The 17208-nt window shown below is 41.0% G+C and overlaps 1 protein-coding gene across 1 annotated transcript in view; it reads right to left on the reverse strand.

Moving 5' to 3' along the window:
• LOC149791944 (thrombospondin type-1 domain-containing protein 7A-like) overlaps positions 1-13594 on the reverse strand; it is a 172171-nt gene extending 158577 nt beyond the window's left edge. Inside the window, exon 1 of the mRNA XM_089969297.1 lies at positions 12868-13594. The gene's annotated coding sequence lies outside the window, so the exon portion shown is untranslated. The remainder of the gene's footprint in view (positions 1-12867) is intronic.
• Between the last annotated feature and the right edge of the window lie 3614 nt (positions 13595-17208).

A 17208-nucleotide genomic window follows, 5' to 3' on the forward strand; every position in this document is an offset into this window, starting at 1 on the left:
TCTGTTGTTTAGATGCAAAAATGTAAAGGATGGAAAATACATGCAAGTCTATCATCATATGAACATTTCAATGCCATTACCAGTATCGCTGCATTCATGGGATACAATTATTACTGTGAGAAATGTGACTATGTCTATAACAATGGAGAGCAACAAAAAACCATTGTGGATCGAAATGCTCAGGAAGTTTGGCCTCTAAACCCTGTCTTGACAAAGGACAAGAACGAGTGCATTGCCCAGCTTATCAGCTAACTTTTGTCAGCCATTTCTGCTACCAACAACATCTGAGGACGGAAGGTTCACAGCAGAAAAGTGCTTGTCAACTTCTGAGATTGTGCCCTACCTATGGACAAGGCATACGTACCAATAATGCCAAGGCTCACGTATGTTCAGGAAAGAAACGATGTCATATTTATCACCAAATCGTGGACTTGGAATACGAATGCTACATTCTAAAATACCATTCTAAACATGAAGAAGACAATGACCAGAAGAAGAAAGGCAATTTCATGTTTTTCGATTTCGAATGCATGCAACAGACGATCGATCCTTTGAAAGAAGCCTGCACCATTGCCAAAGTGTGTTCCTTAGTGTACTGCCAACCATTCATGCTCGAAAACACGCTGGCTGTCATAAGCTCTCAAACGACCAATTTTATCGAACGTCAATACTCAGTCAAAGCCCTACGCTGGCTACATTACTTGCGACAAGGAAGACAAATGGATCCAACATGCCCGAAACGGAGGAGGCAAAAAGACCATCGGAAAGTATTCGGTGGATGGCTGGGACTTAGAAAACCCTCACATCGAACATGAGTTTAACGGGTGGTGATTTCACGGTTGTCCCATCTACTACCCTGAACGTGACACCAAACATCAGTTTTTACAACGGACCATGGAATACTTGTACCAGGCCACTTGTCAGCGGCTCTTGAAGTTATAACAGCCAGGATACCAAGTAGTGGAAATGTGGGAACATGAGTAAAGTTACAAGCTGGTGGACCCACTGAACCCGCGTTACAGTTTGTACGGAGAACAGACGATTGCCACATATTTGCTGTACCACGCCGATGAGAAGAAAGGAAAAAAATCAAATACTTGGACGTGTGTTCGCTGTATCCTTACGTGTGCAAATATTGTCACTTTCCCGTACGGCACCCTCAATTGCTGACGTAACACATCGACCTGGACAACATTCGACACTACGAAGGATTGATAAAATGTAAGTATTGCCTCCTACGAAACGTGCAATCAAGACCGACTTTGTCAGCACACCCAGGAACAACGCGATTTAAAACAGAAAAATGCATCAAGGGTGGCCAGACTCAGAAAGGTGGTTTTGCAGACTACGTGGATGCCTTTTTGAAACTGAAACAAGAAGCCAGCGGCTATCCTTCCTGGTGCCACACTCCCGCAGATCAAAATAAATTCAAAGAGAAATACTTGGAGCAGGAAGGCATCTCTTTAGACCACATCAAGAAAAACGAAGGAAGGCGATCGTTATCCAAAGTGATGTTGAATTGCTTGTAGGGCGAAATGGCACAACGATCGCGTTTACCCAAGACAGAGTATTTGACAGAACCTTCCCGCTACTTCCTGATGATTCATGACAAAATCAAATTCATGAAAAACTTGGACGTCGTTCGTGAGGACTTGATCTTACTCAATTACGAAGAAGAACTGGACTTTGTAGAGGTTGACGAAATTGGAAATGTCATCATTGCGACTTACCTGACAGCCCATATTCGCTTAAAATTGTACGAAGTTTTAGAAATGTTAGAAGATATTGTACTGTATTTTGACACGGCCAAGAGCAGCTACATCGACCTGGATCACTGTTACCCTAACATCGAAGGAGGTCGTTTAAGAGCATGGACGGACGAGCACCCAACGACAAGATTCTACATTTTGCTAGTGGCGGTCCTAACAATTACGGCTACTAACACCGGGACAAACGAGAAGTGCACGCCGAGTGTGAAGTGAAAGGATTGACACCCAATTTTCGCACCATTCTGGTGGTGACATTTGGCGTAATGAAAGAAGCCCTGAAGTCTGGAGATGACCAACATTTTAGAGTGACCACCTACCAACCTCACAAGATTGCACATTTACCCACACACCAAATCGTCAGTCGGTCTTTGGAAAAAGTGAATCAAATCGTGTACCACAATGAGTGCGACTTCCCAACCACTTTACTTTACCTTACGGACACACTGGCAAATAAACAATAGTTCCAACAGGATAACCACCAATAAGAAGGATGACTTCGAAACAGCAAGAATCGAGTGAGAGACCCACAAAGAACTCTAAGTTCAAACCAAACAATTTCCTTTTGTTCTAGCCTGACTATTGTAAACGTGTATACAAAATGGCCAACGGATAGGGAAGGATTACCTACTGCGAATGTTTTAGCTAGAACATGATTTGTCGACTTGGGTCCTGAGACTGGATTGGGATAAGAAGTACAATGTTTAAGTTGTGGTCTGAAGTTGCAAATGGTTCGATGTATCTATAAATATTCAGCTATGCTGGAACATACTCACTGGTCTCCGCACTATCCTTACATTTCAATGACCTTTCCACCCATCACACTACGGTGTGACGGTACCTTAGAGAAGGTAGTACCGTTGTCCAGGAAGAAAACAAGGAAGAATTTCAAAACTATGCATGCAAATGAACGATGTACAAGCTCGAGACTTCATTACGTCTAGTGTGAAAAGGGACAACATCCAAGACCGATAAGTTCATTGTAACTACCAACACCAAGCGAAAATGTTGCATCCTTTCTGAGAAGCACAAAACAAATTCAGACAGACACAATTCATGTCCGTTGATTCTCAGGTGGAGTGCGATGCTATATCTTGCGACTGCAGGGATGCGCTATATTGTGACCTCAACGATTCAGTACCACATCATGGGAACTTTGCTATGACTACTTCAGCAGGACATCATGCCGGAACCAGCGAATTAGGCAAAACCGAATTTGTTAAACGTTTGATCGAACATAAACATCATTTGATCGATCGTCCACCTCAACGAATCGTGTGGTGTTACAAAGAGTGGCAATCGGCGTACAGTTTTTTGCGAGAAAGTGGAGGAGATTCCATCGCGTTTGTGGAAGGCATTCCTTGCGAAGACGACGGGATCGTGTCTGACCCCAGTTAAACCCAGCTGGTCATCTTCGACGACATGTTAGGGGAAGACGAATAAGAAATTAAACTGTGGCTTACGCACAAAGGGCATCATCGTAAAGTAAAACATATCGCACCACCAGTCTCAATGCACATTACGTGATCTCGTTTAAAAGCCCTAGAGATAAATTGCAAGTGCAAGTCTTGACCAAACAGTTAGGAACGCCTTGGCTGACTCATATTTACGACGATGACACTCAACCCCACACGCCTATTTATTCGTGGATTTACAACCTACCACCTCCGATCATTTGCGATTTCGTACCCATTGTTTCCCCACTGGTGACAAGACGGAGGGCCTGTCGTGTACACGTCCCCGTCGACTTAACAAACAAAACAATCTACAGACACCTCGGACACATTGGGCCTGTCTCACACAGCGTCAACATGTCGTCCATTCGGTCTCATCTTCCCGTCAAATTGATTCGTGCATTGTACGGCATAAGTCGCGAACAAAATCCACAAATACGTACTCGTGTCTTAGAATCCAGTCTAAAAGAAGTCTTAATATGGTTTACAATGACTTCACCTCAAGGCATCATTCACATTCCACATGAAACCAAACGCTGTTCTGACAGAAACAAAGTAGCCTTGACGCAACTGGCCGATCGACACTCAAACCAAAGAGCAAATCATTTTAAAACCTGGAGGTAGCGGTTATCTAGGAGGTATCATCATTCGCTCCCTCTAAAAATGGGATCCCAATGCCTCCAAAGTTCTCCACAATAAAACAAAACACTGCCTGACGTACCCACAAGAAGAAAAAAGAGCAACTGAGTGAAGACCAGGTTACAGCCTCAGAAAAAGAAAAGTCCCCAGAAAACAGCTTCTACCCGCAAGAGAGGCACTTCGGCCAGGACGCTACCTTACATTCGCAAACCACAACATGCAGCGACGGTGACCGCGTCTCCAGTAGCCCCAGGTTCTTCCACTTCTCTGTTTCTGATGATGCCTGCCAAATCCAATTTGACACCCTTTCTTCCTCATTTGATGAACAAATGGAAGCCCGCGTCTCCAAGAACTTCTCCTCCAGCGGTGACACCCTGTCTATCTGTAGCTGCAGTGGCAGATGCTCGCAAAGTACATGCCCCCAAAACCGATGTCCAAGAGAGATCGGGCATGTTACAGAGTTTACAGGATTTATACAAGCATGTACAGTCCCGATTTAGTCCTTTGCGAACCCTTTCACGACTCGTGATGTCTGTCATCAAGTTGATACGACGTAAAGACAATTAGTGGCGACGCATTCCAGTATAAAAAAAGACATGAGGCAAACGATAGGAATCAGTGTTTTAGTGCTCCTGAACGCCCAAAGATGCCCCGTCAAAGAAGTTAACACCGTTACCACCATCGTCGTTCTCTTGTCCAAAAAATAAAAAAGGAAAAAGACAAGGCCAGTCTCGTCATCCAGCCCCCCCAAAAAACACTTAGCCAAGCATCAACGTCACCCCGAGAAAAGACCATATCGTCCAAAGAAAATGAGAAGTCAGCAAAGAGGAGGATTTTTTTGGCATAGAACACGTGGTCAATCAGTTAAAACAAAACCTTAAACAAAAACTTTTATTAAAAAAAGACAAAAGGACGCGTGTCTAGCCGTGGACGTCAATGGATGTGTGTGATTAGGATTTTTAACGTCGCTTTAACAACTTTTCCGTCATATCGCTACGATGTCTACAGTGTGGCAGTTTATAGTGATGTCTAGCACTGAAGCATCATGCCGCAGACATGTAGCATGATGTCCCACCAAGTCACATTATCCTGACACCAGGCCCACCAGTCCTAACACTAACCTCTTAATGCTGAACGCCAAGCGAGGCAGCTGTTAGTACTATTTGTGTAAGTCTTTGGTATGACTCGGCCGGGGGATCGAACCCCCATCCTCCGGCATTCCAAGAAGGACGCACTAACCACTAGGCCACCGGAGCGGTCATTGGACTTCAGTGCATTTTTTGTGTGCTCCAGAGTGCCCAGAGATGTTCCCATAAAAGAAGTGCACACCGTCACCATCGTCGTTCTTCTGTCCAAAAAGGAAAAGGAAAAATAAAAGTCTCGTCATTCTTAAAAGCGCTTAGCCAAGCATCCACGTCTACCCCTGAAAAGACGCACTAGTCCAAAGAAAAGGAGGAGCAACCAAAATGGGGGATTTTTTTATAAACCTTCTCAGACTAATGAGATAAAAGAACGCAATTCAAACGATGGACATCAGTGCATTTGTGCATGTGTGTGTGTGTGTTTGTGTGTTCCTGCACACCCAAAGATGTCCCCTCAAAGAAGTGCACACCGTCATCATCGTCGTTTTCCTGTCCAAAAAGGAAAAGGAAAACTTAAAGGACAGTCTCTTCATCCGAAAATGCGCTTATTCAAGCATCAATCACCCCAGAAAAGACACAGTCATCCAAAGAAAAAGAGGAGCAGCCAAAGGGGATGATTCTTTGGCGATTTTGGAAACCACATTTTCACCTTCTTGACGAAGCGATAGTCCCAAAAAAGATAAAAGGGCGTGTGCAAAGTCATGAATGTCAGTGTATTTTTGGTGTGTAACCCGGAACCAACAAACAAAGATGTCACCCCACCCCAACAGAAAAAGATGTTGGTCCAACTCGGAGGATTTTTATCCCTGTTAGCACCTCTTGCGAAAGCAATAGTAGGTCCCGCGTTGGGACTCCTGGGAGGTATTTTACTCATGTTTCCAAGCTAAAATGGGCCAAGAAGATAAAATGGAACTCAGGAGTTTAAATATCTCAGACGTGACCATTGAAATTCGATGGAAGGACGAAAACTGACTCTAGTGCCTTAGAAATGATTGACGGAATACCATCGTTGGCAAGAGCAACAGACTTCGCATTTACCTCCCAATCTTTAACTGACCGAGATGTCCCAGTTACAACATGAAATGCAATCGATGAGCGATTTGTCAGAAACGGAAAATTCACAGAAGAGGCACGAGAAGTCTTTCAAACACAACCAGCAGCTCACATCCCTAGTAAGATTGTATTGTCCTTGTTGACCCACTCCCCCACCCCTCACGAGGAGTACTCAAAACTTGGGTTAAAAAGATAATGTCCACTCCTCCCTCGACAGACGTCGACAAGAAAGAAGGGAAACCAGAAGTGAAAAATGAAAGAAGACCAAATCCATCCCATTACCACCACCACCGCCACCACTACCCTCGACTTCTACTCCCGTGGCACGTAGGACACTTTAAAGCCGTTTCCAAACCACCATTTCGCCCATCCAAAGTAGCATCAGCGAAGAGTGGGTGACTTATTAAAAAAATGGAGAAGCTCTTATCCAGCATTACTATGCTCCATCCCATCCTGCAGGTTAAGGAGTTCATAAATTGTATCGTGCTGCCAAAATCCATCTCAAACGTGTCCGTTTACCTTAAGTGCAACAATGGTTACAAGAACAAGCCACGTACACGTTACACAAACCCATTCGACGAACATTTCCAGAAGTCGCCCCCGAGTGTATGGCATAAATTATCAATGGCAAGGTGATTTAGCCGATGTCTGTCATTTGACCACCTACAATCGTGACTACAAATAATCCTTTTGTGTCATTAACATCTTTTCTAAATTTGCCAGGGTCGTGCCTTTACTTCCAAATCGAGCAGTGAGTTAGTGCAAGCCCTCAAACTGATGTTGAAACAAAGTGGTTGTCACCCTCTTCGATAGCAAACTGACAGAGGCACATAATTTCTGAACCAACCTTTTCAAAAAGAATTAAAGAAACGTGACATTCATTTTCTCACCACGAGAATCCCGAAACCAAAGCAAGCATCGTCGAATGTTTTCCATGCATGGAAGACATTTATCTCTCTTTGAATGATGGAGACTCTTTGGAAATGGAATGGGAGGGTATCGTGAAAGTCGTGGAAGACAAAGGAGCCATGAAGGACATAGTGATGAGATCCAGATGGCCAGAACAAGAACATTTAGTCTCCTATTGTTATGGATGTCAAAACGATCATCCGTCAAATTCAGCATGATAAATGTATGATGCTGAGTAAAAAAGAAACATTGGACGAGTATCTGGAGGACGCTTGGGGTCTCATCTCGGAAGAGGCAGTGTTGCATCAGTGGTATAAAGACTTGCGGGAACATTTCTCTCCTCCAATGATTGCTCTAGAGATCCATCACATCGAAATTATCTTGGCTCAGAGTGGGTAGATGAGGCGAAGAAGCGATTACTTGTCCGAGAATTTCAAGCAAAAAGTCAGGATTCAATTGATGACTTATCATTACCTGTGAAAAAACAAGAAAACAAAAAATGAATACATGGGAACCTTATTATCTTTAGAAAAACAGTTCGTACACTGCTTCTTGGAATCCTTTCGTGTGTGCTAAAGATGGACTTCCTCATCGCAAACCACAAGACCATGGACGACAGTCGACTCCCAGGAACCAACTGGGTAGCTAGCTCCTTCCCTAAAGAGGGTTGTGTGGAGTATTTTGATTCGTATGGATTGTCACCTTTGGAAGACGACATCATGGACTTTATGAAAAGAAATGCCCCGACGACACGATTCAATAATGTGAAATTACAAGGCACAGCTTCCATGGTGTGTGGAAAATATTGTGTGTATTTTCTTCATCAACGCAGTCTTGGATATTCTTTAGAACATTTAGTGGCTCATTTTGATCGTAACTCTTTTAGAAACGATGACAAAGTAGATCGATGGTATTGTTTTCATTATGACTATCTTTTGTCTTTAACTAGGAAACGTAGTGTACATCAACGGCCCAATGACTTCCATCAGTGGAAATCTAACTTCACTTCACAACATTGTCAACCATGTCAAAAATAGATTGTTTGTTTTATTGTTAATTGTTGGTTGTTAGTTGTTTAAATAAAAAAATGTGTTTTGAAAAAATGTGTCTTTCGTTTGTTTTCAAATTTTATCATTATAAATGCTCTTTGACCTTTTTCTATCCCTCACCCTAAGATAAACTCTATATTATTCCGACCCAACAAAAATCGTAGGATGTTTTCTATCGCGTCCGCGCATGAACCAAAAATAGACAAGCAGCATCCAGTCTGACCATCCATTGTTGACTCGTCAACCTATGAAGATGTCATCTAATTTAGCTAAACTAAACGAAGCCTATTTGCATTTGCATCGTATCAAGCAAAGCCCGATACTCAAGCCTGAAGAGATAGAGAATGTCAGGCGGCTGGAAGTGGCCGAATACCTGACAGAAGAGGTCTTCAGAGAGGAAATCAAGGAGAAAGAAAAATGGACAGAAACGTACATACGTCCGAGATAGCAGAGGCAACAACAGCAGCAGCAACAGCAGGAACCAGAAAGAGATTTTGTCGCTTGCCGTGTAGACACGAACGAGTTCTCCTTCTCTTTCCAAAGAAGCAGACCTTATCCTGTGAGAAAGCCTGCCGCCAGACGGGGAAGCAATCTTAGACTATAAAAGATTGCCATAAATCCCCATCCACAAAAGCAGCCATTGTCAGGGCTACCCCAATACTCTAGAAAAGAAATACCTGTCCAATTGCCAAAATTTGTATATTTGTGTTTGTCTGTACGTTTCAAAATAGAAGTGTGTCTATAAGCACTTATTTTCTTTGTTTTATGTCCATAAAATAGAAATGTGTCTATATGCACTTCATTTCCTTAGGTTGTCAAATAGTCTTTTTGTGTTTTTGTTTATAGTTAGTGATTGTAGGTTAAAGAAAGTGAGTGTTCCTTTAGGTTTGCGCGTTCCATGTGATGGATATTAATGTGGGTCTGGTAAGTTTTCGTCAAAAGGGGTGTTTTCCTTCACGCCCACGCTTCATACTCATAAAGCGAAAGCGTTCGTCAGTTGGCTACCCAGCGTTGACTTGTCAACATAAAAATGAGTAGCAGAATTATGAAACTGTTGGATCTAAAAATGCACCTGAATTATGCCAGGCACCTACTTAACGAATTAGCCACGAAGGCCATATCCTTCCAGGCTTGAAGAGTAGGAAGAGAAGATAAGGAAAGAAGAGGAGAAGGAAAAGTAGACAAGGATCCTGCCTCACCTCATTCTTAGGCCATTGTGTAAGGTCAAGCCTGAGGTGAGGATACCTCCACAGGCAGCACCACCACAGCCACCCCAGCTACAGCCACTGCCACAACTACAGCCTCTACAACCAGTAGCGAGATTCGTGATCCCCCAGATGAGAAACTGAGAGAAGGAGTTGCGAGAACAACCACGTCAACAACATCATCCCCGGGTCTGGCGTAGGAAAAGACAAAGGGTCCCGCAAACTGAAGCTTGGGATGTTGAGGCCACTGAAGCTGCCTCCACGCTCTCAGCAGCTGCAGTCAAATGGGAGCGAGATTGGAATAGGAAATGGGGGTGGGGGGGGGTGGCTAGGCCTGGAATGTGTCATCACTTCTCAGGGATAACCAGATCTCTAGAAAAGACTATTCAAGTTGCCAATTTGTGTGAATGTGGAGTAGTGTGACTATAAACATTTACTCTTTTACTGATGTGTGTGTACGTTTACTCGTACGTTTGTATGTTTTTGTGTATGTGTGTTTGTATGCGTGAGCGTACGTTGTGTGGATATTATATTTTGGGGGTTTGTATGCGTGCTCGTACGTTGTTTGGATAGTAGATTTGGTTGTTTGTTTTCCTCTTCCCGTGTGTGGATAGTAGATAATGGGTTTGTTTTGTCTCCTTTCCGTGTGTGGAAGGTAGATTTGGTGTTTTTTCTCCTTCCCGTGTGCGGATAGTACATTTGGGGTTTGTATACGTGCGCGTACGTTGTGTGGTTAGTAGATTTTGTTTTCTCCTTTCTGAGTGTGGATAGTATATTTATGGTTTGCTTTTTCTTCATCCCGTGTGTGAACAGTAGATAATGAGTTTGTGTTTTGCTCATACCCGTGTGTGAATAGTAGATTTTCGGTTTGCTTTATCTCCTTCCTGTGCGTGGATAGTATATTTGGGGTTTGTATGCGTGCGCGTACGTTGTGTGGATAGAAGATTTTGGGTTTGTTTTTTCTCATTCCCTTCTGTGTGGATAGTAGATAATATGTGGAGTGTAAGGGATGTTTTCATTCAAGTCCGTATTTGAATAATATCAAATCGAGTGTTCGTCATTCGCGCCATTCAACCTTGAATAGTCAGCCATTGCGAGTAATCACATCGACAAGATGAATAAAATGCAAGACGCTCTCGACAATATGGGGATGACAGAGATGTTAGTGAAGTAAGATGATGATTTTTATTACAGTCCCCATCGAGTGAAGATGGAGATAAACAATCTGAGGAAGGGTATGGATATGTTAAGAGAGCTCCTTGAAAAACAAAAGAAGGAGGAAGACGACAGACGATGAGAGAATGGATTGAGAAAATGAAGAGAACAAAAAGAGGAAAAAAAAGGAGAAGGAGAAACAGAAGGGGGGTGAAAAGAATGAAGAAAAAAAAGAAGAATGTAGGTAAGAAAATAAGAAGATGCTGGTGGAAAAGAAAAAATTAGAAGATAAAGGAGAAGAAACCCAAAGACCCTTTTCAGGGCCACTCAGTTTGGCCACTCCATTGCCTCGAAAAGATCTGCTGTCTTGCCTAAAATTTGTTTAGTCGATTTTATAGTTTAGGTGTGATAGGTTGATGTTCATGTATGTATGTATGTATGTATGCATGCATGCATGCATGTATGTATGTATGTATGTATGTATGTATGTACGTATGTATGTATGTATTTATATATGTATGTGCCTATGTCTGTGTATATACTGTATTTGTTTCTACTATTTGTATTTGACTCATTATGTCCCTATACAAACAAACCCAACCTATCTTCCACTTTCCCTTGACACTATAATGGCCCAAGGTCAATTTTGACGCCAAAGTGCAGGAACACCTTTTAGACAATCTGACGCCAAAACTAAACAAACTCTCTTTCAAAAGTAAAATCCTTTGTGATTGATTGATACAACAACTTTTCAGGTTATAGTTAAGTTCTGGGCTATAATATCTACGCCGTAAATTCGGCATTAATTCATCTTTAATTTGTTTTAATGCAATCAAAACGGCGCATTTATATTTTTCACAAACTTCCTTTTCTGTTCGAGAGGTCAGCACCAACCATTCTCATTTCTTGTTCAACTTCAAAACAAATTTCTAGGCTGCCTGAAAATTCAGATATCAGACTATTTGCCCTAATTAGCACTGTCGGTCAGAGACATTTTTCCAAGAGGTGGGGGAGGAAAGATGGACACACACAAACACACACACTCAAATTTAAGCCCTGGAAACGCTTAAAATGCAGGAGCTTCTGGGGGTACCGCCCTATCGGCCGCCACAACGGATTCGTCTCACAATTCTCGTCTACTTCCTGACACACATGCTATGACCACCACCCATTATCCCCCTCCCCCAAATATATTTTGGGATCCACCACGGATCGCATAATATGATCACACGACGGGATATTATATGATTACTCCCTGGATGGCAGAATAATATGGATAAATTGTGAGCAAGAAATATATTTATTCAGTCAGTAAAATAATCCCTCTTATAATTTAACGGACTGAGATAGTAATAAAACATTTCCATTCGACATCATGTTTATAGCTGTCTGACAGTCTGCTAAGATTGTAGAGTTTTTAGTTTTATTTTCACCAGCAGTCACAGCTCCACATACTGTGTCCTTCCTTTATCGAGTTAGTGTTGTAATATCGTCGCTGCCGAAACTGAAATCCGAAGGCCTTAATTTGACCATTTACACGCTGAAAGAGACCACCTTACTTCTATTTCAAAGGTCGTCGCATTGTGCAGACCTGAATTTGCATTGACACCTTTGACCCACCAATGTAGTGGCCATGGACTCACGCAAATAGGAGAAAGCAAGTATCCACAACCACAAAACCCGATTTTATCCTTTAACATGTTTTGATCTACATACATAAAACTTAATAACTGATAATTACATATGCGCCCCCCACCCAAAAAAAAAAAAACATCAATAAATCGCGGGCGTCTCAGTTAGGGAAAAATTGGCTGAATTATTTTGACATGGAATAACCTGGAAATCTTGTCTAACATCTTTTATTGCCTGCCTGCGCCTAACTGTGACTTCTCGAAACAAAGATTTTAATAAATAAACATCTGTAGGAAAACTACTCAAGCCCTTTATGTTAAATATATACATGCTTAGAGTGACTGACTTGTACCATAATTAGTCCTACAATGTAAGTCATAGCACATGTTGGTTTTGTTTTAGTACTGACGCCCAGAACAAATATCAGCGTCAAGGTCTTACATGTAGGACTAGTACCATACCCAGATCAACATTTGTTGGCTTATGTGCGTCTCGAGGCAAAGAACTTTCCTACCACTGCCTCGAAACCATATGGTCTTTCACGTCTTGATGTGCCTTTAAACACCAAAAATAAACAATATAACAAACTCTACATAGTACACGGCTTGGATTCATTCAGACATATTAAAAACCTGTCTGACGCGGAAACGTATATGAAACCACGCGTTTATCTTTTCATATCGAGAATGGTTAATCTGTTTGAATTTGGTTGTGCTCATCTATTGTTATTAAATATTTAGCTCTTTAGCAAAAATGTCCTTCCCAATTATTCCAGTAAGTGACAACCATGGCATAATCTTAAATTTGTTCTTTAGCAATCACGACAAAATGAAAGATATGCTATTAAATAAATATATACCTACCTTGGGGTATTTTTTTAAATAAACTCGGCTTTTAAGTCACCATTCACCTATTTATATCCATCGTAGATTAACTGGTCCACATTTAATTCCAAATGATTACAGCTTTAAGAAGTCTGAAAACGAGCGACGATCAGGTGATACTACTTGAAACGTTTCAAATATGGTTGTTTTCTTTCATACAGTGTGTCATAATAAATTCTCCCACCACTAATTTGTCGCAATAAATTCTCCCAACACGAACTTGAATAAGTTAGAATCGTCCAAATTCGTAGCACCAGTCTTGCGTTTCAAATTGTGTTGAAGAGTGATTTGTTCCACTAAAGAGAAATACGTAATCATGAGATAAAAATATCACTGATAAAGAAATTCCAGTTTGAGCTGTGGCAAATGTATGTTTAAGCAATCACTTCATTTTTTTCCAGTGCGAATTTAAAAGAAAAACAAACATACTAACTGCCCTTGACAACTGAAACTCTGGTGAAGCTAGCCTTGTTATGTAGTAAATCTATATACTATGGATAATCCGTCAGCCGGTGTGTATGCTGTACGAATCCGCCCAATGCATCGCTATTACTATACGTTGTTGTACTATACCATACACATGTCGTTCATAATTCGCGGATTGACTGCAGTCGGCCTGGTGATATCGTACCGGAACAAAATATGTGCCCGAGTCGAGTTTGTAATGTACGTCTGTGTAGAACAAAATGCCAATCCATAAGCTGAGTGTACAGCAACAGAGGGTAAGCATCTCTAAGGCCAAACTTAGCAAACGCTGGTTTCTAGTGCCAAGTCATAATGACAGCCTTCGAGAAATGCCATAATAATGGGCATAGAGAGGTGGAAATTGTTTTCAGTGCCAATTATTTATTACATATCCAATTAATCTTACGTGGATGATCTGGCGTTCGATATCAATGTTCAGTCTGTGATAACGTATTGCACACCCAGCCTGGAACTGCTTTTGCAACTTGAACTATTCAATCAATGAGCGTCTGCTTGTACAATATCTGGAATGATTTATTGCTATACATTTTAAAGCCTTATGCCGCCGTTTTATGGAAGGAACGAAACTATTTGTTTTAAAAGCTCTCGTACATATATATAAAAAAAAACGTTCTTTGAAATAATCAAGATGTTTGGTTTAAACGACAATACAATATTCGGTTTAGAATTAAGAGGTGCCACCAGTTAATTCAGTTACCGAAGACGCTCGTATTTCCGTTCTTTTTCGAGAGTGTTTTAAAAGTAATGATGTGGTACATTCGACAAATCCCGCTATTGACTAATCTAATAACAACAATATTCGTACGTGGCGGACATATCGAATCGAGAGGGAATGAAGAGAGACGGGCGCGATTTTTTACAAGTTGATCGGATAAGAAAAAGCGAGCATTAGGTAAAAGTAAGATTTGGGTGAATATTGGCGATCAACTGGTACGCTAGAATACTTTGAAGGGCAAACTTGGGCAGAAGATAAACCCATGTGTTGCGGATTTCCATATTAATTGGTAAGCATACGACACGGACTTGTAAAAAGGAATGTATGTGAGTTGTGCTTTTAAACAAAATGTACTCGTAAATGCTAGGCCGAGTACTGCATCATATCAAACACAAAATGATAACTGCCTATCATATGATCACTAACCGTATCCAACATACCTTGGTGTTTGAATCTTATATCAAGAATCAAGGCAATAGTAAGAACCGCTCCAACGTTAGGAAAACTTTACTCCATATGTAATCCCAAGAGACAGTCGTCAAAGCAAATCATATAAAAGATTGAAGATTTAGCTTGCATGCATAATCCAAATTTGTCAAAGAGGCTCTCAGACGCTATTTAATTTTTCAAAGACGTCTTCTGAACATCTTGATTAATTAACCGGGTTAAGGATTCATTTGGGGCGACCACGACTAAACCTTAGTGAAGAATGTACTAAAACGATTGAAAAGTCAGTATATGATATTGTACAAGAATTATTTTAGTCGATGACGTGAACCGAATCGCTGGTGCGCGAGTGAATTCAATAACTGACGGCTTTGAAGATAGGAAACACCAAGTGAATCCAGTGAAATATTCAATGAAAACAGCGAAGACGACAAAGAGAGTAAAGTCAGCTAAGATCTTCGGTGATCACCGTCAGGATCAAATAAATTTGAGAAATATAATACAAAGAGGAACAATGCCAAGACACACGGAACCTATTAATTAATGGCTGGACAACCGTGTCGGCAAAAACCTATGCAAAGAATATTTAAAATATCCTAATTTGCAAAGGTCTCGAACGCCAATGCAATGGTTTGAAATAAAATGATGTATTCACATTGCACTACGAGAACACCATTTAAAGAGATGATAATTGAGTAATTCAATTAAAGAATATATATATATATATATATATATATATATATATATATATATATATATATATATATATATATATATATATATATAGAGAGAGAGAGAGAGAGAGAGAGAGAGAGAGAGAGAGTAATAAATATACGCCAGACAGAACGGAAAGTGCTATCCCTGGATTCTAAAGAAGAATGCTTGATAATAGTAGGCAGAATTAATATTTTAATACAAATAATACTATTATACAGATTAGAGAATTTTCAATTCGTACTATACGGAGATTCGAACCCAGCAGACACACTCACATGACGACCTAGTAATTAATTCGCATGTATCTACACAGTCATTCCGGATTCATATGAAAGAAATCAAGGTATATAGAATTAATTATAGAGAATTATAAATATACACCAGACAGAACGGTGTAGAATAATGCTTGATAATAGTAGGCAGAATTAATATTTTAATACAAAAATAAATAATACTATAAACGGCACCCAGAGCCTTGCCTACACACACGAGCCCCATATTCCCTCACGACTAAGTACACCTCACGAAAATTGGTGTTATATGTACTCGTGTGTAGCAGACATACTCGCATGACGACCTAGTAATTAATCCTCATGTGTCTACACAGTCATTCCGGATTCCTATGACAGAAATAAAGTTATATAGAATTAATTATAGAGAATTATAAATATATACCAGACAGAACGGAAAATGCTATCCATGGATTCTATAGAAGAATGCTTGATAATAGTAGGCATAATTAACATTTTAATACAAATAATACTAGCATAGATGTCAGAGAATTTTTAATTCGTACTCTACGGAAATTCGAACCCAGGTTCACAGGTAAACGGCCTTCCTGCACACACGAGCCCACATTCCTCACGACTAAACACACACCACCAAAAAATGATGCTACTCAGTCGGTGTTATATGCACTCGTGTGGTGCATACACACTCACAGTGTATCTACACAGTCATTCCGGATTCCTATGAAATAAATCAAGGTGAGTTTATATATATAATGAATCCGAAAGCATATCTCTATGTCCCAGACATGATCGTACCCGTGTTACGGTACGGTGAGAACATTAAGATGCTGTACACAGTCACACACCTGTTACTGATACATTTTCCGACTGTTGACGTCAAGACGGACATGGACGATATCGCATTTCCACGAATTTAATAATAGATAGTACACGAAGGGCTATCCGCTATTTATTAACACCATCAAGAAAGTTGCGGCAATTTTGGTGCGACTGCGAGCCGAAAATGTACTTGGTCGTGGTAGGAATTGGCACATGCATCAAGAAAACTAAAGGAGCTCCCCTTGTCGTGATCTCAAACACACCATGCTTGTGGAGTGGCTTAGGCAACGACGTGAATTCGCACCCACGGAAAATCTTTTTCGCTCGAATAAGCATCGCACGGTGTACTTCGTTGCACTAGGGTATGTTTGTTTCTGTTAGATACGAAGCAATGTATTTTCCCCAAATATAATCACTACTTACGCATGCGGATATATTCGCAGATTCCCAGTTAAATCTTGGCGATAATTGGGTACTCCCGGAAACGCATTGTATTTCCTCGTGCCCGAATGATCTACTAGAATCCTTTTCTCCCATGGTATCACCACTTGGTTGTCCAAAATCGCCAAATAGTAGCGTGTTATTTGCCCCGGAATGTCGATTGGGTCTGAGATCGTAAACATTTTGACGGACCATATCGGGTCAGTCGTACAGCGTGGTCTGCCTTCTAAGTCCACCAGGGCATAACAATCTAGAACAAAATTGGTTCCGAGTGCATCTGACACGGGCCACTCCTGATCTGGGACGTAATTTCATTTTTCAACGCTGTTATGACTAGTCAATGTCGTGTCACCGACTCATTAGAGGGATCTTAAATTGCTTCACGATTAATAAGCAATTTCTGTTAGTAATGAGGCCTTAATAATAGTTCCACAAGTGTGCAAT

Source organism: Sinohyriopsis cumingii, chromosome 9 (genome assembly GCF_028554795.1).
Source record: "Sinohyriopsis cumingii isolate HCF-2022 chromosome 9, ASM2855479v2, whole genome shotgun sequence".
Lineage (NCBI taxonomy): Eukaryota > Metazoa > Mollusca > Bivalvia > Unionida > Unionidae > Sinohyriopsis > Sinohyriopsis cumingii.